The sequence below is a fragment of the Scyliorhinus torazame genome, chromosome 16, assembly GCF_047496885.1.
Source record: "Scyliorhinus torazame isolate Kashiwa2021f chromosome 16, sScyTor2.1, whole genome shotgun sequence".
Lineage (NCBI taxonomy): Eukaryota > Metazoa > Chordata > Chondrichthyes > Carcharhiniformes > Scyliorhinidae > Scyliorhinus > Scyliorhinus torazame.
In genome coordinates, this window is record NC_092722.1 from 176574110 (window position 1) to 176599037 (window position 24928).

Here is a 24928-nt window from a genome sequence, read left to right on the forward strand (position 1 = left end):
CATTGGAATGTCACTGACAACCCCCTCCTGAATGTCATAGCTCTGGTCTATTACCTGCATCAGCTCTGGAAGAACAGTGTCCAGAGGCTCGGCATCTGACTGCGACCCAGCTGTGTCCTGGGATCCAGCAGACCTCTGACTGTTGTCTCCCTTAAATGTCCCTGCCTCCACCTGATGTGCATCAGTAGCTGTGTGGACTCACCAGATTGTGCCCCAGAAGCCTGTCCAGTGATGTCACCCACCGAGGTGTGTGGCTCTGCGCTGGTGGATGGTGGGGGCGATACCTGTTACGCCTCAGTGGTGGTCTCCATGGAGATTTCTCCAGAGGTGTTCTATTGTGGTTGGGGGCGGGGGGGGCAGACTCCACACAGACAGTGACCCAGCGGGGAATCGAACCTGGGACCCTGGAGTTGTGAAGCAACTGTGCTATCCACTTGTGCTACCGTGCTGCCCAATAATATTGTTTATTATGGGCTATCTTCTCCTGTGGGGGCAAAGAGAAGGCATTGTAAGCTGCATGGTTAATGGTGAGAGGGGTCTATAGCAGGTAGCACATGTGGGCATCACACCTGGATATGAAGGGGTTGTGCTAGTGCCACAAGGTTCTGAGGAACAAGCATGAAGATCGGATGTTGGGAGGGTACGTGGTGTCAGCCAGTGAATTGGGGGGGTGGGATTGGGAATTTGAGGGGTGGCAGAAGGAACTGATGCCAGGAACGAGGGGGTAACTTACCCTTGCAGCTCATTGGCGGTCATTTGTCTTCTTCCTTCTACATTGGACTTGGCGGTCCTCCTGGTCATGCTGCCCGCATTGACCAGCCGCTGTCACTGCCTCACAGGCGGTATTAGTGACCCTGCTGCTGGTCCTCCCACCCCCTCCTGGGAACTGGATGTCCCGCCTCTGATCCATTGCATCGAGAAGTCTTGTCAGGTCGGCATCGCCAATGCGAGGAGCAGGTCTGCGAGCTGCCATGACTGGGAGTGAGGGACCCCCTTGTTAGCGGTGGGCCGCTGAGGTGGGGGTTGGGTGAATCAGACAGCAAGAGCACGAGTAATCGCAAGAATTTCGTGGGGAATCATTTTTGGCACTAGGGGCTGTTTAATACGGGTTGTGATCTCGCCAAATGCGCCTAAAATGACACTTTGAAATGTTTCCGTTGAATTGTGCCCTTAGTGATTTTGTGGGACAATCACACCCCTTGTCAGCTATTTGACCGGCATGGTAATTAATAAGTGACACTGCAGATTAATGGGTTACATTGCGCGATACTTTTGCTTCAGTTTATTGATTAACATTGTGCAAGATACTGAATGAAATTTATCTCCGCGTTCCTCTCCTGTGCAGGGGCGCACTTAAAAAACAACAACCTTGGTTTGAAGTCAAGACGATTCAAATATCCTTCCATCCCAAACAATTTAAAATACCAGCCATGATGAACTTCTGGTCCCTGGACATTCACAGGAGCAGCTTCCCAAGCTCTTCTCTCAGGTTTGAAACATCTGCTTCAGCTGATACAGCTCCAGGGCAGGGCTGCACAAATCCAGTAATGGATTACAGATTCTGCAGACAAAACAACGCATTTGATTTGACTCTTAAAGAGGCGAAGCAACTTGAAATTTGGGCACATGATTACTGGATCCAGCACTCTCTGAAACCTATTTTGTAATTCATTCTTGGGGCTATGAACATCACTGCCAAAGCTGGCATTTATTGCTCTTCTCGATGTTCTTGTGAAGGTTAACTGCAGTCCACCTGGTTAACGTACTCCTGAGAGTGCCGATTTCATCATTTTGACCCAGCAAAGGTGAAGGAACAGCAATGCATGTCCAAATTAGGGTGGTGCATTGCAGGCACACTTGGGGATGATGATACTTTACATTGGTAGTGTCTGAATTGTGATACTTTTACAGCCATTAATACCAGAATCTGCAGGGGCGTCATTCTCCGCCGGCGGGAGTCTCCGTTTTGCCGGCTCCGGGGGTTTCCCGACGGCGTGGGGCTGCCCCACATTGGGAAACCCCATTGACCGGCCGGTGTAACGGAGCATCCCGCCGGCGGGTCGGGGCAGAAATGTGGTGGGGCGGGATGGAGAATTTCGCCCCAGATATTCATAATCACCTTTGATAGTATCTGACCCAACTTTTATAAATTCTGGTTAAGGGGTCAAAATAAAACAGCATTCATTATCACTGCACTCCTAAGCGATAGACTGTGAAAACCTGCCTGGATCCTATTGGCTGGGGGCAATTGTTCGCCCCATGTTGTCCTTTTGGGTCCAATGAAAGGGTTACCCCATGTTCCTTGGGGAATATGAGCTCCCCCAATGAGAGGGTGGGTGGGGAAATCATAAATCCTTAAGGGGGAGGGGGAGCAGCCAGAAGTCATGGTGCACATTGGTACCAATGACGTACGTAGGAAAAGGGGTGTGGAGGTAATAAATGTGTTTAGGGAGTTAGGCTGGAAGTTAAAAGCCAGGACCAGACAGAGTTGTCATCTCTGGTTTGTTGCCGGTGCCACGTGATAGCGAGGCTAGGAATAGGGAGAGAGTGCAGCTGAACACGTGGCTGCAGGAATGGTGTAGGAGGGAGGGCTTCAGGTATTTGGATAATTGGAGCGCATTCTGGGGAAGGTGGGACCTGTACAAGCAGAACGGGTTGCATCTGAACCAGAGGGGCACCAATATCCTGGGAGGGAGATTTTCTAGTACTCTTCAGGAGGGTTTAAACTAATTTGGCAGGGGAATGGGAACCGGATTTGTAGTCCAGCAACTAAGGTAGCCGATATTCAGGATGCCAAAGCGTGTAATGAGGCAGTGGGGAAGGGAACACTGACAAAGGAGAGTACTTGCAGGCACGGAGATGGGTTGAAGTGTGTATACTTCAATGCAAGAAGCATCAGGAATAAGGTGGGTGAACTTAAGGCATGGATCGGTACTTGGGACTACGATGTGGTGGCCATCACGGAAACTTGGTAGAAGAGGGGCAGAAATGGTTGTTGGAGGTCCCTGGTTATAGATGTTTCAATAAGATTAGGGAGGGTGGTAAAAGAGGTGGGGGGTGGCATTGTTAATTAGAGATAGTATAACAGCTGCAGAAAGGCATTTCGAGGAGTATCAGCCTACTGAGGTAGTATGGGTTGAAGTCAGAAATAGGAAAGGAGCAGTAACCTTGTTAGGAGTTTTCTATAGGCCCCCCAATAGTAGCAGAGATGTGGAGGAACAGATTGGGAAACAGATTTTGGAAAGGTGCAGAAGTCACAGGGTAGTAGTCATGGGTGACTTTAACTTCCCAAACATTGAGTGGAAACTCTTTAGATCAAATAGTTTGGATGGGGTGGTGTTTGTGCAGTGTGTCCAGGAAGCTTTTCTAACACAGTATGTAGATTGTCCGACCAGAGGAGGGGCAATATTGGATTTAGTACTTGGTAATGAACCAAGGCAAGTGATAGATTTGTTAATGGGGGAGCATTTTGGAGATAGTGACCACAATTCTGTGACTTTCACTTTAGTAATGGAGAGGGATAGGTGCGTGCAACAGGGCAAGGTTTACAATTGGGGGAAGGGTAAATACGATGTTGTCAGACAAGAATTGAAGTGCATAAGTTGGGAACATAGGCTGTCAGGGAAGGACACAAGTGAAATGTGGAGCTTGTTCAAGGATCAGGTACTACGTGTCCTTGATAGGTATGTCCCTGTCAGGCAGGAGGGAACCATGGTTGACAAGAGAGGTTGAATGTCTTGTTAAGAGGAAAAATGAGACTTATGTGAGGCTGAGGAAACAAGGTTCAGACAGGGCGTTGGAGGGATACAAGATAGCCAGGAGGGAACTGAAGAAAGGGATTAGGAGAGCTAAGAGAGGGCATGAACAATCTTTGGCGGGTAGGATCAAGGAAAACCCCAAGGCCTTTTACACATATGTGAGAAATATGAGAATGACTAGAGCGAGGGTAGGTCCGATCAAGGACAGTAGCGGGAGATTGTGTATTGAGTATGAAGAGATAGGAGAGGTCTTGAACGAGTACTTTTCTTCTGTATTTACAAATGAGAGGGGCCATATTGTTGGAGAGGACAGCGTGAAACAGACTGGTAAGCTCGAGGAAATACTTGTTAGGAAGGAAGATGTGTTGGGCATTTTGAAAAACATGAGGCTAGACAAGTCCCCCGGGCCTGACGGGATATATCCAAGGATTCTGTGGGAAGCAAGAGATGAAATTGCAGAGCCGTTGGCAATGATCTTTTCGTCCTCACTGTCAACAGGGGTGGTACCAGGGGATTGGAGAGTGGCAAATGTTGTGCCCCTGTTCAAAAAAGGGAATAGGGATAACCCTGAGAATTACAGGCCAGTTAGTCTTACTTTGGTGGTAGGCAAAGTCATGGAAAGGGTACTGAAGGATAGGATTTCTGAGCATCTGGAAAGACACTGCTTGATTAGGGATAGTACACGGATTTGTGAGGGGTAGGTCTTGCCTGACAAGTCTTATTGAATTATTTGAGGAGGTGACCAAGCATGTGGATGAAGGTAAAGCAGTGGATGAAGTGTATATGGATTTTAGTAAGGCATTTGATAAGGTTCCCCATGGTAGGCTTCTGCAGAAAGTAAGGAGGCATGGGATAGTGGGAAATTTGGCCAGTTGGATAACGAACTGGCTAACCGATAGAAGTCAGAGAGTGGTGGTGGATGGCAAATATTCAGCCTGGATCCCAGTTACCAGTGGCGTACCGCAGGGATCAGTTCTGGGTCCTCTGCTGTTTGTGATTTTCATTAATGACTTGGATGAGGGAGTTGAAGGGTGGGTCTGTAAATTTGCAGATGATACGAAGATTGGTGGAGTTGTGGATAGTGAGGAGGGCTGTTGTCGGCTGCAAAGAGACATAGATAGGATGCAGAGCTGGGCTGAGAAGTGGCAGATGGAGTTTAACCCTGAAAAGTGTGAGGTTGTCCATTTTGGAAGGACAAATATGAATGCGGAATACAGGGTTAACGGTAGAGTTCTTGGCAATGTGGAGGAGCAGAGAGATCTTGGGGTCTATGTTCATACATCTTTGAAAGTTGCCACTCAAGTGGATAGAGCTATGAAGAAGGCCTATGGTGTGCTAGCGTTCATTAACAGAGGGATTGATTTTAAGAGCCGTGAGGTGATGATGCAGCTGTACAAAACTTTGGTAAGGCCACATTTGGAGTACTGTGTACAGTTCTGGTCGCCTCATTTTAGGAAGGATGTGGAAGCTTTGGAAAAGGTGCAAAGGAGATTTACCAGGATGTTGCCTGGAATGGAGAGTAGGTCTTACGAGGAAAGGTTGAGGGTGCTAGGCCTTTTCTCATTAGAACGGAGAAGGATGAGGGGCGACTTGATAGAGGTTTATAAGATGATCAGGGGAATAGATAGAGTAGACAGTCAGAGACTTTTTCCCCAGGTGGAACAAACCATTACAAGGGGACATAAATTTAAGGTGAATGATGGAAGAAATAGGGGGGATGTCAGAGATAGGTTCTTTACCCAGAGAGTAGTGGGGGCATGGAATGCACTGCCTATGGAAGTAGTTGAGTCGGAAACATTAGGGACCTTCAAGCAGCTATTGGATAGGTACATGGATTACGGTAAAATTATACAGTGTAGATTTATTTGTTCTTTAGGGCAGCACGGTAGCATTGTGGATAGCACAATTGCTTCACAGCGCCAGGATCCCAGGTTCGATTCCGGCTTGGGTCACTGTCTGTGCGGAGTCTGCACATCCTCCCCGTGTCTGCGTGGGTTTCCTCCGGGTGCTCCGGTTTCCTCCCACAGTCCAAAGATGTGCAGGTTAGGTGGATTGGCCATGATAAATTGCCCTTAGTGTCCAAAATTGCCCTTAGTGTTGGGTGGAGGTGTTGACTTTGGGTAGGGTGCTCTTTCCAAGAGCCGGTGCAGACTCAATGGGCCGAATGGCCTCCTTCTGCACTGTAAATTCAATGATAATCTATGATTAATCTAGGACAAAGTTTCGGCACAACAGCGTGGGCTGAAGGGCCTGTTCTGTGCTGTATTTTTCTATGTTCTATGTCTATGTTCTAAATAGAACTGGCCAGTGCGGTACCGGCTAGAGAGGGTGTTTTGTTACCTGTGTGGTAGGTAACATGTGCTACTCAATCCTTGGTTAGTGATGAGGTATTCTGAATCCCGATGAAGATTCAAACTCTTTCAGTAGTAACAAAAGGTTTATTGAGTAACTACAACAATATTTACATGAGTTCTTTACTTTATCTTTAATACTAGTAATAAGGTTAACAAGATCTAACTATACGTAACTATACGTAACTCCACTAGCTATCTAAACTAGTCTGCTGTTACTTTGATCATCGTGCACCCAAGAGAGAGAGAGCCCCAGTGTGGCTGCCTTTTATACCCCTGTTGGTCCGGCCCTCTAGTGATCATGTGGTGCTACTGATGACACATTAACCCCTTGTGTACATGCACATATAGAGATCACTACATCCTCCTTTTTTTCGTGTTACATATTTTCTGTATGTTGTAAAGAAAACTGAACAAGTATAATGGATGCAGTTTGCAAAGGCATAACATAAAATCAATGGGTTAGTCCGTCAAATGTTAATACATTCAGTCTCTTAAGTTATTTTTTTTATTTGCGTGAAATAGGTAGACAAATGATGTTGTGATGATCTTGACGATTATACAAAGCCAATTAATATTCATGAGTCCAATCTTAATTTTTTTAAAAATTTGTGAGTCCATACTTTATGAGTTTGTTTGGTCGAGTTGCTTTCTTCTTCAGTTGTTGAAGTGGTGATGTTGTTATTTCTTTGTGACCGTCATCAGTGTTCCTGTGTTTAAGTAACCAAGAAGTCATCAATGAGGTATTTGAATGGTCGAATCACTTTGTTGTCTGATTTATGCTTTTTTTTTTTCTATGCGTGTGGTAGCGATTCTGTGTTACATCTTTGTTGTCTGACCTGGACTTTTTCTTGTGTTTGTGGTATTGATTCTGCATGTCATCTTTCTTGACAGCTGGTTTGCTTGTTTGTTGTGGAGCAAATGTGAATTTGTGAGATTTGTTGCCACGCCATGGCATGTTTGTACTCTTGCCATTGTTTTGCAGTATGCTGTGGCATTGTCCTTCATGTGCAGAGTTATACCATGTTGTACAGGTCGTTGTTTCATTGTTGTCTTTTCTGTCTTGGTCGTTTTCGTTGTCCTTATTGTTGTTGTCGTTCTTGTTGTTGTTTTCGTCATGCTTGTTGTTTCTGTTTTTGTTGTTTTCGTTGTTGTTCTTGTTGTTTTTCTCATCGTGCTCATTGTTTCTGTTTTTGTTCTGCTTCTTGTTGTGTTTGGTGTTGTTCTTGTAGTTTTTGATGTTGCTGTTGTTGTTCTTGTTTCTGCAGCACTTCTTGTTGGTGTTGTTGCTCTTGTTGTGAGGCATGTTGTTTTCATTGTTGCTGTTGTTATTCTTGTTTCTGCTGTGCTTCTTGTGGTTTTTGTTGTTCCTGTTGCGCTCAATGAGTGTTCCGTGTGGATGATGTGAGTCATTGTCACAGTTAGTGGTGTCAGTGTCCTTTGTGGTATCTGTTACATTGAACGTTTCTTCTTGATAATTGTGAGAATGATCTGATGTTGCATTGATGTTGGTGACATCAGTCAGTTGTGGTGGATTTGATTCCTATTCTTTGCTTCCTTGATACTCCTCTTCTAGAGTCATTTCTGGTTCACTTGAATCATCTGTGATCTCTTTGTGCTCCTCTTCTGGAATTATTTCTAGTTCATTTGTATCACCTTTGGTTTCTTGGTGCTCCTCTTCTGGAGTCAAAATCTTCAAGATTTCTATTGACGTGGTCTCTCTGGACTCTTGGTGCTCCTCTTTTGGAGTCAAAATCTTCACGATTTCATTTGACGTGGTCTCTCTGGACTCATGAGTAGCCGTCCTCTGATTATTGAGTGCTTCTGTGCAGACGAGCTGAGATATGTCAGTCTCGCTGTGATCCTGCACATCCTGTATGGGAATTGTGATTTCTTCGTCACTTGTCTCACAGACAGTGGGTAGACATTCAATGTCTTCTTGTTGGTTAAATGAGCTGGGCAGACTTTCATAGTCTTCTTCATGCATGGCGTTCGCTGTGGAGTGTTTGCTTGCTTCCATTTTTGAGTCTGTCACCGAGCTGTCTGTGGAGGCTTGCGTCACTCTCTTTTTGGAGGCTTGCGTCGCTCTCTTTGTGGAGTCGTGCAGTGTTCTCGCTGCAGTGTCGATCTGTGCTCTCTCAACGGAGTCGTTCTGTGCTCTCTGTGTGGCATCGTCTTCGTCTTGGATATTACTGTCATCCAATGTATCGACGATCTGCCATGGCACCATGGTATTGGATTCGTCTACCATGAGGAGAGTAGTGTTGAGCTTTTCAACCTTGTTGCTGATGCTGTGATCAGCATATCCGAATAACTCAGCCATGCCTGAGCAGTATTGTGTGTACTGTTCGATAGACAAATCATCCCTTTTTGTTTCGGAGTTGTTATCGTTCTCTTCATGTTCAATGAACAAATCATCTTCTTTGGTTTCGGATTTGTCATTGTGCTCTTCACTTTGGGTGGTGCAGACTGCTTGTTCCAGGGAGTTGTGAAAGTTATTTTCAACTGCTGGTGTAAGTTCGGGCATTGTTCTGTCTTTTGAGGTAAGAAAATTGGGTTTTGCAGCTTTAAATTTGTTTTTGTTCATTTTCGTGCATTTCCCTTTTAAATGGGCGTGGTCCTGGTCCTCTGATGTCATGACGCTCGTGACGTCATGCGTAGGACTCGATTGAGCAGGCGCAATTCGAGTTTCCTTTACCGTGCGCTCTTGCCGCAACTGCGCATGCGTGGATTCTCACGCATGCGCGCATGTATAGTTTGCCGTTTTCCTTCTTTTTGAGAAGTGTGCATGTGCGTACTGGCCGGAATGCTCTCACTCAAGGTGGCTGACAATTAAAAAGTGCTGTTGCATCGATGGAGATCCTGCCGCTGCCTCGTGGTATGTTTTAGCGCCATATTTACCAATTTTGTTTTCTAGACACTGATTCTGTGTTTGTAAAGACTCACAGTATTGGTTTTGTTTTTGTTCATAAGCAAGGCATTTTTGTATAGCAGTTTCTAGAGTTAGATGCATATTTTGTGATAGTTCTTCCCTCAAATTTTTATTAGACAGTCCAGAAATCAATTGATTCATTATCACAGTGTCTCTGACATCAGCATAATCACAGCCTTGTGGTATTAACTTGAGATTTGTAATAAAATCAGTGATGGGCCCGCCGTTTCTCTGGCATTTATGACAATTGTTAAATCTTTCCAGCATCTCACCAGAGTGACTCTTAGAGTGTTCATCAAATTTTTTGAGTATTACTTCTATTTTGGTGTCGTCTTCACCTTCTAAATAATTAAAGCAATTATAGATTTATCTAGCTTCATGCCCTCCTATTGAGAGTAGTCGTGCTATTTTTGTTGCGTTAGAGACCATGCTTAAACCATTAGCTGCGATAAATATTTGGAATATCTGTTCAAATCTTTTCCAGTCATAACTTAAATTACCGGTTGTTTCCAGTTGCCCTAGAGGTCCAATGAGTCCCATAGTTAGTCGTCGAGGATCAATTTGCTGCGAGGTCTTCCACAGTCGAGTGTCCAGTCTTCTCTTTTTCTCTAACCTTCTCTAACTAGTTCTGTTAAAGCAACGCAACTGGTAACATGTTTTGTTACCTGTGTGGTAGGTAACATGTGCTACTCAATCCTTGGTTAGTGATGAGGTATCCTGAATCCCGATGAAGAAGATACAAACTCTTCCAGTAGTAACTAAAGGTTTATTGAGTAACTACAACAATATTTACATGAGTTCTTTACTTTAAATTTAATATTAGTGCTAAGGTTAACAAGATCTAACTATGGTAACTATACGTAACTCCACTGGCCATCTAAACTAGTCTGCTGTTACTTTGATCACCATGCACCCAAGAGAGAGAGAGCCTCATTGTGGCTGCCTTTTATACCCCTGTTGGTCCGGCCCTCTAGTGATCATGTGGTGCTACTGATGACACATTAACCCCTTGTGTACATGCACATATAGAGATCACTACAGAGGGAATCGGTAGTGAACTGCTGGCCCTGTGTACATATTCTTGTAAATAAAGTTACTCTCTGCTTGACTCTACAAATTCATGCTGGATTCTTCGTGACCCTCACAAAACTCACGAAAAAGGTGTCATGTGAGTGCCCCTTTAAGAAAAGTTTTGTTTCACCACATGGCTTGGAGCACGGCTTCAGGGATGTCATTTGTGACGGGAGCTGAGCTGCGGCTGTCAGATGAAAGGGGGCTTAGTTTTTTGGTTTCATTTTTGGTTTGTTCGTTTGGACTACAGAAGAAGCAGTGTTGGAAAGCACTGTGTTAAGGTGCAGGAAGTTTTCCCTGTTTTTTCTGTTCTATTTTAAAGCTGTTCCAGGGAACTAAAAGCACATTGGGTGTGGCAAACTACCGTGGTAACTTTAAAGGTAGCATTGCTTTCCTGAAGGAGTTTTGAATCTGCTGGTTGGAAACTGGACCAGAATCCCAGTGGAAGGACCAGTCCCATTCAAGTGAGATTACAGTGCCACGCCCTGGAAAGGTTTTTTTTTTAGGATGTTGTATTGAATTGGAACAGCTAAGGGGGACTCATTTAGAATTATACACATAGATCACCGTAGCTGTTGAGTTTCGTTCATTTTTGTAATTGATAACAAATTCTTGCTGTGTTTTGTATTTGTTAACAACATTCTTATAATAAACTTTGTTTTTGATAAAAGTCTGATGAATCACACCTGAAGTGAAGGCTCTTGTGCTCATCCTAGCCAAATTCAACATAAAAGTTATAGGTCAGGTGAGCTTCATAATACACTTTGGAGTTTCAGAGCCCTGGCCCATAACAAAAGCTACTGCTCAGAAGTTGTGGATCTTCACATCAGCTCTGCACTCCCAGACCTCAAGCACCAGCATAAAATGTCTGCAGCAAATAGCTGGAGGGAAAATGCGTATGGTCTGGTTGTGAATGAATTATGAGTTTGGAAGAAAAGTGTACTTTAGCAAATTCAGGCAGTTTCTTCACAAGTATAAATAGAAAATGCTGGAAGTATTCAGCAGGTCAGGTAGCATGAGAATGAGAGAATTGCATTTTTAATGAAAAAGGGGATGTATCGAATAAACTAATTAAACTCAGGACGCTAAAAATCCTGGACTAGATGAACTGCAAGCAGGTATTTTGAAATCGTACAGGGACGAGATCGCAGAGGCATTACTCCATAGACATAATAATGTACTAGTGTCAAAAAATCAGCCAGCTTAATGTCAGTGGCAGGAACAATAACAGAATCTTCACGAAAGGAGAATCCTATGAGGAAATGTTGGAGAGGCTGCTGTATCCATTGGAGTTTAGAGGAATGAGAGGTGGTGTTGTTTCAGCATGTACGATTCTGGAGGACTTGATGGAATGGCTGCTGAAAGAGGTTTTCCCGCCCAGGAGAGACTACCACTGGGGGGGGACATAGTTTAAAAATAAGGGCAGAATTCTCCGTTCCTGAGGCTAAGTGCCAGCACCAATGGCGAATCAGTGGGTGATTCCACGATGGGAAAATCGCCGCGAACGCCTCACCGATTCCGGTACCAATAAGGGGCTGGCACCGGTGTCATGTGGAACACCCACAGATCGCGTGGAACGTGGCCGGAGAATCGCCGGGTTCTGGGCCGCCCATGCTCAGGGCTGACGAGCTGCACCGGGCGCGGCGGAAAACATGGCGGCGGCTGTGCTGGAACCCTAACCCGCCCACCCCGACCCCACGGCACACCCCCTGGCTCCTCCCACCACTCCACCCAGCCCTAACAGCAGCCCCCTGGCCAACGGCACAGATCCCGGACGAGTGCGGCGGTGCTGGGCACTGTCCGCAACCAGCACGGCAGGTTCCTGACCGCTGGGACCACACGTGGCCCATGCCGTCGGGAACACGGCCCATTGGGGGCGGAGCATCGCGGGTGGGCCGGCTGATGACGCATCAACGGCCTTGAGACTGCGCGCGGCGCTCGTCCTGGTGACGCCGAGCTTCGCAAGCCGGCGTCAAACCGGCACCTGTACCGAATCCGGCCTCTGAAGCCATTCTCCGCCTGAATGCCGATCCCGATTTCGGCGTCAGGCTACGGAGAATCCCGCCCAAAGGGTCTCCCATGTAAGACCGAGATGAGAAAAAAAAAATGTTCTCGCAGAGGTTCATGAGTCTTTGCAACACTTTCCCAGAGGGTGGTGGTGAGGTCCCATTCATGCCAACTCATGCCACCACCCAGTCGCCATGGCCCCATCACACCCTCCATACCGACTCATTCAGTACCTAACATGGAAAGACCCCATGAGCCATACTGAGGTTAAATAAAGCTAAGTTCTAAGGGCGTGATTCAGCGAAAATGTTGCACAGGGCGCGGATCTGGGTGCAATGGGTAAATGGCATGTGAGTCCCAATTCAACTCTGCTCCGGGCGTTGGGCCAATCGCAAGCCACCCGACTCGCTGCGTCTGGAGCCATCTGAATATTTAAATAAGCCTGACGGCAAACACGGACAAGGCCTAATGAAACCCGAGGGATCTCCCAGGCCATTGGAGTCCCCGGGTAATCAGGGACAGGACAGGGACAAAATGGCATCCCAGTCTGCAAGGAGCCTTTCCTGCTGGCAAGTTTAGGAAATTCCTCTAGGTACGGGGGCCTTGGTGGAGAGAATTTCCCCAAGGCCAAAAAAAGACAAAGTGCCGTTAGATAATGGGATGCTTCTCGGCGCTACATCAGCTGTGAAATACCCCGCTAAACAAACTCATCGGCGGACTTTAACTTCAGTCCACTGAATTGCGCCCTTAAGTGTTGATTACAGATTTCACCACAGATGTTATAAAAACACTCTCGCTGATAAAAACCCATTGATTACATTGCAATCCCCCTTTCATTTAAATCCCTTATAAAAACAAACATTCGTATTTCTACCCCTATAACGAAGACAGCTAATCGTTTACTAACCTCTCTGATCTGTCAATTAACTGTGAACTTACAGGCCCTCACCCCCCCCCCCCCCCCCCCCCCCCGCACACCCCACCCTCCGCTGCACCATTGTGATTATGACAGCTGTGGAAATAGCCAAGCTGTGCTAGTGTGATAATGAAAGCCAGAAGACCATAAGACATAGGAGCAGAATTAGGCCACTCGGCCCATCGAGTCTGCTCCACCATTCAATCATGGCTGATATTTTCTCATCCCCATTCCCTTGCCTTCTCCCCATAACCCCTGATCCCCTTATTAATCAAGAACCTATCTATCTCTGTCTTAAAGACACTTAGTGAATTGGCCTCCACAGCCTTCTGTGGCAAAGAGTTCCACAGATTCACCACTTTCTGGATTAAAAGATTCCTCCTCGTCTCTGTTTTAAAGGATCGTCCGAGATCATCACCACAAACCATAATTCAGGCCCATTTATACCTACGTCAGCTTCCAGGAAAGCAGGTAATACACCCCAGAGAACCCAGCCCACAGACACGTGCGCACCCCTGAAAATTTATGTGGATGGCTCCTCCACATTTTGAATGGAAACAGAATCACCGGTTGCGGCATTTATGTAGAGGACGCGCAGGGACGCGCTCTTGAAGAAATTTCATTAAAGTTGCCAGGACATCTAGGCTCGCAGGCAGCAGAACTGGCAGCCATAGCTTACATTGTTGATCACCCTGACTCGTTTCCGACCCCAGCAGACATATATTCAGACAGTTTTTATGTCTGCAATAGTTTCACAGAATTCCTACCCCTGTGGGAAACTAGAGAATTTGTTTCCGCAGACGGAAAGCCCTACTCTCAGCCCCATTACTCCGGCATATCCTAGAGACAGCTAAAGATAGGAAATATGGTATCATTAAGGTTCACACTCATCACTGTTCTTGCCCCCCCGGTAACGTTAAAGCATAAGCCCTAGCGAAGGCAGGTTCCAGACATGGTTACTTTTGGAACCCCCCGAGAGCAGCCCAGTACACGCAGTTCAGGTCTCATTCAGGATCTAGCAAAGGCCCAAAAGGAAGATGAAAAGCTCATGGAAGTTTTAAAAGGAACAATCCCAGCCCCGTACGATAAGTTTAAGAACTCAATAACCACACATGACGGTGTGATTTTGAAAGAAGGCATTTGTGTAGTTCCCAGCCAGGACAGGAACCAGATTATTTGTCAGTTCCATGACAATTATAGACACCAAGGCATTGAACCCACCCTAACCCACCTCAGACCTCTCTGCTGGTGGCCTGATTTAACAGCCGACGTTACCCATTGTCATGATATTCAGATGAACATATCATGGTGCAAACACACATACACACTGATGGACAGATCAACAGACCAATCAACACACACACAACATCACAGCCAATCACCAGTGAGAGCACACGCACTTTAAAACGGGGAACACCTCAGTTCCCGCTCATTCCATCAGGAGACAGCTCAGGGCACAGAGCTCACAGCGTGCCACTCAGACATACACCATGTGCGGAGTGCCTCTCTAAGATAGTGTTAGGGCTGGGTCCACAGGTTAACGGGTAAATTACGAACCACAGTCATAAGTTTACAGATGTTGTTATCAAGAGTAATAAAACAGAGTTGTACCATCTACAACCGTGTTGGTTCGTCTGTATAGCGGAACACCCAACACAACATAGTACCAGGATTGGAACCCAGCAACTGTGAGACCTACCTGCACATCTTCAGGGATCCGCCATCCTGCGCCATGGACACCATCAGCCCGCCGCAGCCGCTCCGGATCTCTGGAAACCTCGGCGTGAACTGGAAGCTGTTTAAACAGCGCTTCCAGCTCTTCCTAGAAGCCACAGAAAGGGAGAATGCATCGGACACCAGGAAAATCACATTCCTCCTCTCCATGGCAGGGCAACACGCCATCCACATCTACAACTCCCTGGTGTTCGCAGAAGGTGAGGACAAGACAAAGAACAAGACGGTCCTTCTAAAACTTGAGCAACACTTCAGCGTTGAGGTGAACGAGAGCTTCAAGAGGTACCTCTTCCAGCAGCGTCTGCAGGGTAAGGATGAGCCTTTTCAATCTTTCCTGATGCATCTCTGCATCCTCGCGCAGTCCTGCGGCTATGAGGCCACCTCCGATTCCATGATTCGGGACCAGATAGTTTTTGGGGTCACCTCGGGCACCCTACTCCTCAAAATTAAGAGCCTCACCCTAGCCACCGCCATCGAAGCCTGCGTCCTCCATGAAAACATGACCAGCCGGTACTCCCAATTCCAGGCAGCCGAATCGGCACAGCAGGGGTCCTATGAGGCCGAGCGGGTCCAGTCGATCGAGTTCCTCCCGGCCCGCACATTTAAAGCGGCAATGTCCAGCAAAGAATCGACAATGCCTCCGCTGTGGCAAGATGGGACACTACGCTGCCTGCTGTCGAGCTGCTCAACCTGCCAATGCTCCCCAATTCCGCCAGCCTCGCAGGGACCTGCGGACCATTCAGCCTACATACACCGAGTCATACCCTGACGATGTACAGACTGGTGATACCGACGACCGGGAAGCCTTCCGCGTTGCGGTCATTGACAGGAACCGGATGTCCCCAAGGAGGACCCACCAGCCGATGCCAATGAACAGCGTTAATCCGGGTGATGAATGGTGTGCCACCCTAATGGTCAACCGATCACCAATCACATTCCGTCTAGACACTGGTGCCTCCGCCAACCTTATTGCATGGTCAGCCTTCTACGCCTTGAAGGTCAAACCACCGATTCGGCCATCCCGCTGTCAGATGGTCGATTACAACGGGACGACACTGCATCATGGGCCCCGGTCGCCTATGCCTCGCGGGCCATGACCCCCACAGAACAGTGCTATGCGCAGATTGAGGAAGAGTGCCTGGGTTTGTTAACCGGCATAGATAAGTTCCACGACTACGTGTATGGTCTCCCTCAGTTCACCGTGGAAACCAACCATCGCCCCCTGGTCAGCATCATACAAAAGAACCTGAATGAGATGACCCACTCGCCTCCAGCGCATTCTGCTCAAGCTCCGGAGGTACGACTTCCAACTGGTCTACACCCCGGGAAAGGACCTCATCATCGCGGATGCCCTGTCCAGAGCAGTGAGCACACCATCCGAATTGGGGGGGTTCGTATGTCAGGTCGAAGCACATGTGGCCTTCACATCGGCCAATCTATTGATGCAAGTCTGGCCCGTATTCGCCGGGAGACTGCGGCTGACCCCCTTCTACAACGTGTGATGCGCCACATGACGGAAGGGTGGCTCAAAGGACAGTGCCCACAATTCTACAATGTCCAGGACGACTTGGCCGTCATTGACGGTGTCCTCCTAAAGCTGGACCAGATTGTGATTCCACACAGCATGCACAGGTTGGTCCTCGAACAATTACACGAAGGCCATCTCGGGGTTGAGAAGTGCAGGCGGAGGTCCCGAGTAGCTGTATACTGGCCGGGCATCAGCGATGACATCGCCAACATGGTGCTCAACTGCCCCACCTGCCAAAGGTTTCAGCCGGCGCAACCCCCTGAGATGCTTCAGCCCCATGAGTTGGTAACGTCCCCCTGGGCGAAGGTGGGTGTGGACCTTTCTCATGCGCTCGGCAGGGACTACGTTATCATAATTGATTATTTTTCAAATTATCCAGAGGTCGTACGCCTGCACAATTTGACATCGTCAGCTGTCATCAGGGCATGCAAGGAAACCTTCGCTCGCCACGGCATTCCGATTACTGTCATGTCGGACAATGGGCCCTGTTTTTGTGAGCCAAGAATGGTCTTCTTTTGCCGCTTCGTATGGCTTCACACACGTGACGTCCAGCCCTCTGCATCCCCAGTCAAATGGCAAGGCGGAAAAGGGCGTCCATATCGTCAAGCGGCTCCTCTGCAAGGCTGCTGATGCTGGATCGGATTTCTGTTTAGTCCTGCTGGCCTATCGCTCGGCCCCACTGTCCACTGGCCTCGCACCAGCCCAGCTGTTGATGGGTCGCGTCCTCAGGACCACTGTACCGTCCATTCATGTTCCTAAACCCGGCCATGCTCCAGTACTGCAGCGGATGCGACAGCAGCGTGCTCAGCAGAAGGTGGCACATGACACTCGGGCAACTGATCTTCCTGCATTGGCGCCTGGAGACAATGTCCGCATCCACCTACCAGAGGGTGGCTGGTCGGCAACTGCCGAAGTTCTCCGCCACGTGGCTCCCCGCTCGTTCCTGCTTCGCATGCCTGATGATGGCTCCATTCGCCGGCGTAATCGCCGGGCTCTTCGGCTGCTTCCACACTCGCTACGTGATCATGCACCGGTGCCACGCCCTCCTGTTGTCCCTGATGTCGACTTCGTGGAGCTTCCTGCCACCATGCCTATTCCTCTATCGCCTGTGGCCAGGCCCATTCCTCAGCCGGTGGATCCTAACCCATCCTTGAGGCGGTCAACCCGAATTCGTCGCCCACCTACTAGGCTGGACTTATGAGCCTGTTTGCACATTGGACTCACTAAAGTGTTATGCCACAATGTTAATGGGTTTCTCTTTTTGTCGTTACAGGAGTTCGTTTTCGATGTTTGATGATTGCACTTGTTTTGTTTATGGTACAACCTCGTTGCTATGTTGCACCTGACACCTTCCTATGTATATAGTTTAGCCTCATGTACATGTTGTAGATATTGCACACACATATTCAGCTGCACTCCGTACACACCAATATTTATTACCACATAGGCACATATTCTTGTAAAAAGGGGATGTCATGATATTCAGATAAACATACCATGGTGCAAACACACATACACACTGATGGACAGATCAACGGACCAATCAACACACACGCAACATCACAGCCGATCACCAATGAGAGCACACGCACTATAAAACGGGGAACACCACAGTTCCCGCTCATTCCAGCAGGAGACAGCTCAGGGCACAGAGCTCACAGCGTGCCACTCAGACATACACCATGTGCTGAGTGCCTCTCCAAGATAGTGTTAGGGCTAGGTCCACAGGTTAACGGGTAAATTACGAACCACAGTCATAAGTTTACAGATGTTGTTATCAAGAGTAATAAAACAGAGTTGTACCATCTACAACCGTGTTGGTTCGTCTGTATAGCGGAACACCCAACACGACACCCATTACATTGAAAATTGCTTGATCTGTGCCCAGAACAATCCGGACAGATATGCAAGAAAGGCTCAGTTTAGTCACGCCCGCCCCGTTAATGGCCCCTGGACGAATTTGCAAATCGACTATATAGGACCCCTACCCCCCTGCAGAAATGGTTTTAAGTATGTGTTGGTGGTCATCGACACCTTCACAAAATGGGTGGAAGCTTTTCCATCCAGAATGAATAAGGCCAAAACAACAGCTAAAATCCTAACACAGCACATCTTCACAAGATGGGGCCTCCCACGCGGTATAGAGTCCGATCAAGGCTCCCATTTTACAGGACGAGTAATGAAGAACGTCCTCACAATTTTAGGAATTAGGCAGAAGTTTCACATAGCATACCATCCCCAGTCAAGCGGCATTGTAGAGAGGATGAACAGAACTCTAAAAGCCACTCTCAGGAAAATGGTGCAACAGAACAACAGCACCTGGGACTCAGTTCTCCCCTTTGCACTGATGTTCATGGGAAACGCGGTATCCACGTCCACACGATACACCCCCCACACCCTCATGACAGATGGCCTGCAGCGGTTCCAGAAAGCGGGCTCACCACCACCTCCTCAAGGGCAATTAGCTCTGGGTTTTAAATGCTTGCCTTGCCAGAGACATTCTCATCCCGAGAAGCCGTTATTAAAAACAATAGATCAGAATTGATTTAAATGCTTGGAGGCCAAGAGACTGTGGAAGATTGGATCCAAGTTCTGAGCTCAGTGTAATTACTCTTACTGAGGGTAATTGTTAAAACTGTGAAAAACCTGATCTGGTGTGCTGATGTAGATTATTTTGCGAATGGTTTCTACAATGTTACAAACAAATGATTTACAGAACAGATCTCTCCAGCTCAGTTCAGCTCTTCAATGATTTTTGTCCTTAATAGGAAACAAACGACATTTTCATATACATGTGCACCAGCGTCTACCCATCATCGCTACTCAGATCTTAATGTTATCTGTCTGTAAGAATTTCTGCTTGCTATAAATTCTCAATGCCACTGGCACATCAATAAATCTTGCCGGCAGCCGCCTGTATTACAGCAGAATTTGCTCTCAACAATTGCAGTTGAATTATTAAGTAACCCAATGGACTCAGGTTACTTTGGGGTATCTGCCGGAATCATCTTTAGCTGTTTGGTCAGAGTTTGATGGTGACAATGGGCACAAGCGGCTCTCAGTTTGACTCTCGGAGCTTCTCCTGCTCTAACTTTTAAACGGAGTGCTTCTTTTTTATCATGTACAGATCGGGTGTTGAACTTCCATCAGAGGGGGTATTCAATGAAAATAAACAGAGGCGTAGTATAGCTGGTGGATTCTAAATATAGTTTGTATTCATCTCCTGTCCCCACCATAGACAGAACTGATAAAGCAGCTGAATGGGTTAGATTATGGACAGACTACAAGTAGCCTTGTGGATAGCACAATTGCTTCACAGCTCCAGGGTCCCAGGTTCGATTCTGGCTTGGGTCACTGTCTGTGCGGAGTCTGCACATCCTCCCCGTGTGTGCGTGGGTTTCCTCCGGGTGCTCCGGTTTCCTCCCACAGTCCAAAGATGTGCAGGTTAGGTGGATTGGCCATGATAAATTGCCCTTACTGTCCAAAATTGCCCTTAGTGTTGGGTGGGGTTACTGGGTTATGGGGATAGGGTTGCCGTGTTGACCTTGGGTAGGGTGCTCTTTCCAAGAGCCGGTGCAGACTTGATGGGCCGAATGGCCTCCTTCTGCACTGTAAATTCTATGATAATCATTTACTCTTGCAGTAGACAAGGGAAATAAAAGATCATGAGGCAAATGGGGGAGATCTGTTTGCCCTGGCAGGTCCCGCCGATGGCGCACACCCGCTGGGGATTTCCCCGCGGTGTGGGGTGGATTCGGTGTGAAATCCCACCGGATGATACCGCCACCCGCCAATGGCAGGCCGTCTCTCAGCTCCAATAAACACGCCACGAGGAGGCCAGAGAATCGCGCCGATAATCTTATTTCTTGGGCGAAATTATCTGGCCTCGTCGCGACGTGTTTCTCAGCGGCTGAAGGCGGTCCGAAGCTGACCGGCGACGGGATCTTCTGCTTTCATCGCTGTCAATGGGAATTCCCATTGAATCCACCCCACGCCGCTGGGAAACCCGTGGCGGAGTTACGCCGTCGGCACAACCGGATGATCCCGTCGCCGTGAACAGCCGGAAGATCTCACCCCTGGTATCGTGTTGCCATGCACAAAGAGGAGTAATGATGGAATGGAATGTCGGGAATTGACAGTCTTCAACTGGAACTGTTGTTCTGAGTCACGTTCTGCTTCACTTTGATGTCATCTTCCATTCAGAGAGTAATTTTCTTCCTTGCATTAGGAGCACACTTGTTCTGTTTATGGGAACACCTGGGAATCAGCTGTATGAACACAATAAATGGATGTCAAATGGAAAATAACAGCATTCTTTATGACCCTACAGCAGACTGAATGCTAACAAACCGGTTAAGTAATAGAAGGGGGAGATTACAATGAAGGCAATCTTATGCATTCACAAAGATATTATTCCCACAGGGTGGAATATATTGAAGTAAACAAACCATACTCAAAGGTTATTATTACAGCAGTGCACATATTTTCATTTCCATTGCTTGTATTTGAAATGGAAAACATATTTAAAGTACATTGTTTCCTGCTTATTGACCACTTCAATCTTAGTGCAAATCTGTCAATAGAAAAACAGTAATTGCGTCTCAAAGACATACAACAATCTTCTTGAAAAGCCATTAAGCATTGCACAAAGTTTCGAATATCAAATAAAAACAATACAAATCCGTCAACTTTGAGAATTTTCACAGCATTAAGGATGCCATATAAATAACAGCAATAACTTACATTTATATTGCGCCTTTAATGTGTGGAAAAGCCCCAAAGTCCTGCGCAGGAGCTTTATAAAGTATAGCATGGACAGTAAGCCACAGGAGGACAGAATGTCCCAAGAGAAACAAAAGTAAATGTTTAAAAAGAAAACCTAAGGCCAATTTCAGATATTTTTTGGTGAATTCCTCTCCACTCCCTGAAGTTCATCATTAAAATCCCAGGAGACTGCACTAATCCATGATTCTCAGTGACCCTAGCTAGCCCGCGCCCTATTCCGTAAACCCACCAATCCTATATGTTGCCCTAAGGGGAAATTTATCGCGGCTAATTCACCTAACCTGCACATCTTTGGACTGCGGGAGGAAACCCTTGCAGACACGGGGAGAAAGTGTGCAAACTCCACACAGACAGTCAACCAAGGCCAGAATTGAACCCGGACCCCTGGTGCGGTGACACAGCAGTGCTAACCACTGTGCCGCCGTGCCAATTGGGCAAGTTCCAATCATAAGTGCATCAGGAACAACTTGTATTTACATAACACCTTTAACATTACAAAACACCCCAATGTGTTTCATGGGAACATTGTCAATGGGAACGTTATCAATGGGAACGTTATCAATGGGAACATTATCAGACATTTAACACTGAGCCATAGAAGGCGATCTCAGACAGACAGCCACAGGCTTGGTCTGCCCTTTGCAGCCAGACTTCTTCTATTCTTTACACCCAGAAGATCCGATATACTCAGGTGCGGATACAGGAAATTCTGCCCCAATGTGAACTGAAATGAAATGAAAATCACTTATTGTCACAAGTAGGCTTCAAATGAAGTTACTGTGAAAAGCCCCTAGTCGACACATTCCGGCGCCTGTTCGGGATGTTTGAAGAGGTGATAAGGAAGGAGGTGTTGCTACAAATTTTGGGGCAGGTATCGATTTCCCTGTTGCTAAAAAAAGATAAGGATCCGACGGAGTGTGGGTCGTATAGGCCCATATGACTTCTGAATGTGGACGCAAAGGTATTGGCGAAGGTACTGGTGGGTAGGCTGGAGGAGTACCTCCCGAAGGTGATAGGTGAAGATCAGACGGGGTTCGTGAGTGGGTTTTGTCTTTTGTGCTTAACCCTTGATTTGCTGTTTAAGATTTCCACATCGTATTCAACAATGGCTCAAATGGCAAAATGGGCTGTTGTATGTATATTTTCTACTGAAATTTGGGAATGGAAGTATTGTTTCATGCAAGATGTTTCACTAGTGCACCTACTGCTAGATTAATATATACACAGTTTGCCAATAAGTTGTTCATTTTGTGCTTTGCTGCTTTACTTTGCTGTTTGCTATGTTAATACAACCCTTAATTATTCGGGACTTTCATCATTACTGTCACTTTAGTTGAAATACTCAACAGATGGTTTGGCTTGCTGGGAGTCTCAAGCTCCCAAATCAGCAGTCTTTGTTAATTGAAAGCTTGAAATATTAAAGTAGCATTGTTGACATCAGACCGTGAACTAGCAGTACAAATGGTGGCAGTTAGCTGTCATGATTTTTGCGTGAAACGTGGCTTTGGACAGGTTCTGCCATCAAACATCACCCGCAGTGCAAACCAAACGTCTCAGTGGCATCAGCCTCGATGCTGAGACCATCCTTCTTTCGTTATCATCACTGAGAATGCTGGAAATACTTGTCAGTTCAGGCAGCAGCTGTTATCGTTTACCCTTTGGGTTGATGACCCTTCATTGGCCTTCTTTCATATCAATCATAGACCATCGTCGACCATCTGCCACAGCACAACCTCTGAAGCCGTGCGAATGAACATTTACGACTTTCTAATGATTTTGGACACCTGCTTTCTGAGCGAGTTTAGAAATCTAAGGGGCGGATCATCAGGCAGCTTATCTGAAGACCCCCCACTGTTTTGTGGCCCCCGGTGCTCTTTGCAGCATCTAATCACACATTCATCAAACGCTGCACAGCGGTCAGATGGCACTGAAAATGCACTGAAAAGCAATGAGCAAATGATTTGTTCTCACCAGAGTAGCTGACTGGTTAAAACCTGGTAAGAAGCACATATTTGTGACAGTAATTGCATACATCGTCCCACTAGTTTGGCCGCCAGATGCTTATGCAGCTCTCCAATGCGGCAGACAGTAAACACACGCTCATTGCCAGTCAAATGTGAGTCAGCTGCCATTTTGATGCAGGAAAATATATAAGCATCCAGGGCCCAGGCCTGAAACATCCATTAGTGAATTTCTACATTGGTGCACCTCAATCCTCACCATGAAGGGAAAAGGAGCGGTCCATGCATGTCCTGCACATCCACAAAAATGCAACCCCTCGAATTTCTTGACTAATGTGTCACCATGAAATTTGACAATCATGTTTCAATACAAGTTCAATATCAAGCCACTGATGAATCCAATTCTATGAATAATACGATCTGGTCCTTTGCAACAACCTGTGTTGTGCATGCTGTACATGTTCAGCTGCATATTCACAAATCACATACCTCAACCATGTCCAACCATTAGATGCCACCGCCGGATTGGATTGGCCACAAGAAAATTGCCCTTAACCCGGAACTTGGAGCATTTGCACCTCAACTAAAAATTACTATTACCCCTCCAATCTCAATCCTTTTGCCCCACATAGCTCACACTGCCACATCAGGGCCAGCGAATTGGGTGTACTATCCACTATTCAAACAAAAGGTTAGAAATTAAAATTGAATTTACAAGCATTTGGCCCCAGCAAGGCCAGGAATAATAATCTTTTAAATTCCTTGCTAATACATAACTGCTCTACCCTGAAGTTTACACGGAAACATTCAATCTGACATTTATGTCAACTCCAATTGGAAGGTTCCTTCAGTAAAACATATCAGCAGCTTAAAAAGCTGATTAAATGTATTTTTTGAACCTGAGCCTTTTTCGTCCTTGTAAGTGGCAAAATCAGGTTAACATCAGTTTGCGGAAGAAAGACTGAACCCAAGTTCTGATTAAAGGTTGTTTACTTTCCCACATTTGATGTTTGCCCACTGGAAATATGTAACTAATTACGGCAACTCAGCAAGAATCTTTTACATCAATGCTTTCTTCACGGTGCAATGTTGGATGTGGAGCAAAAGCTTTTAAGTTTCAAGGCTTCTTCTCCTTTGCTGAAAGATGTTTGACATCTCAGATCAAAGAAAGCTGTGGAAGATTAAACCGAGACCAGGAAAACACCAGGGAGAAGGGAAGCTCAATTGGGCAAAGTTTTGTAGACCTCGGAAGAGTCCACACCGAGTTGTGGAGAGAAATAAAGCTTAATTATAATAGCTTTTACTTGCACAGCACGAAAGATCCCAGCCGGATCTCTCCTTTCTGTCAGTACCCAAACTGCCCGACTTTATATAGAAGTTTAGCAATACGTGGTTCAGAGTTCCCGGCCCCCTTTAATGGGGGAGTTTGTATTCGACGAGGATCACGGGGAGTTTAATCATTGCCACTTCATAAGTCCCGTGTGGGTTATGAAACCCCTCTCCAACAAAGCCCGAAGAATCCTCAGATGCTTGTGGTGATGGGAGGGTGCCGGACTCACTGCGTCTCTGGCTGTGCGTCGTGTACCCGAGGCGCAGGATCGGGTGGCGTGTACCGTCGCTTTCGACCGGAACGCCGAATCGGAATCACTGCCAGAGGCTGCGGCACTGTGGACTCCCCGTCGGAGATCACCAACTGTTGGATCTCCATCTCTGAATCTGTAATGACAGCCTCTCTCATGTCGGCATCTTGACCCCCCCTTGGGGTTGACATCTGGCCCATTCAGGCATCAGATTCGGCTGGACAATAACTTTTCGTCCATGGGGAATTTAACAAAGAATCGGTCAGCTGGACCTAATGTGGTCCAAGCGTTTTCGCATTGTCCGA

At 46.9% G+C, this 24928-nt stretch overlaps 1 long non-coding RNA gene across 1 annotated transcript in view; it reads right to left on the bottom strand.

The window, feature by feature from the left end:
• Nucleotides 1-1247: 1247 nt before the first annotated feature.
• Nucleotides 1248-24928, bottom strand: part of LOC140392455 (uncharacterized) — a 162590-nt gene continuing 138909 nt past the window's right edge. The window contains exon 3 of the long non-coding RNA XR_011935368.1: nucleotides 1248-1561. This is a non-coding gene — a long non-coding RNA (uncharacterized lncRNA). The remainder of the gene's footprint in view (nucleotides 1562-24928) is intronic.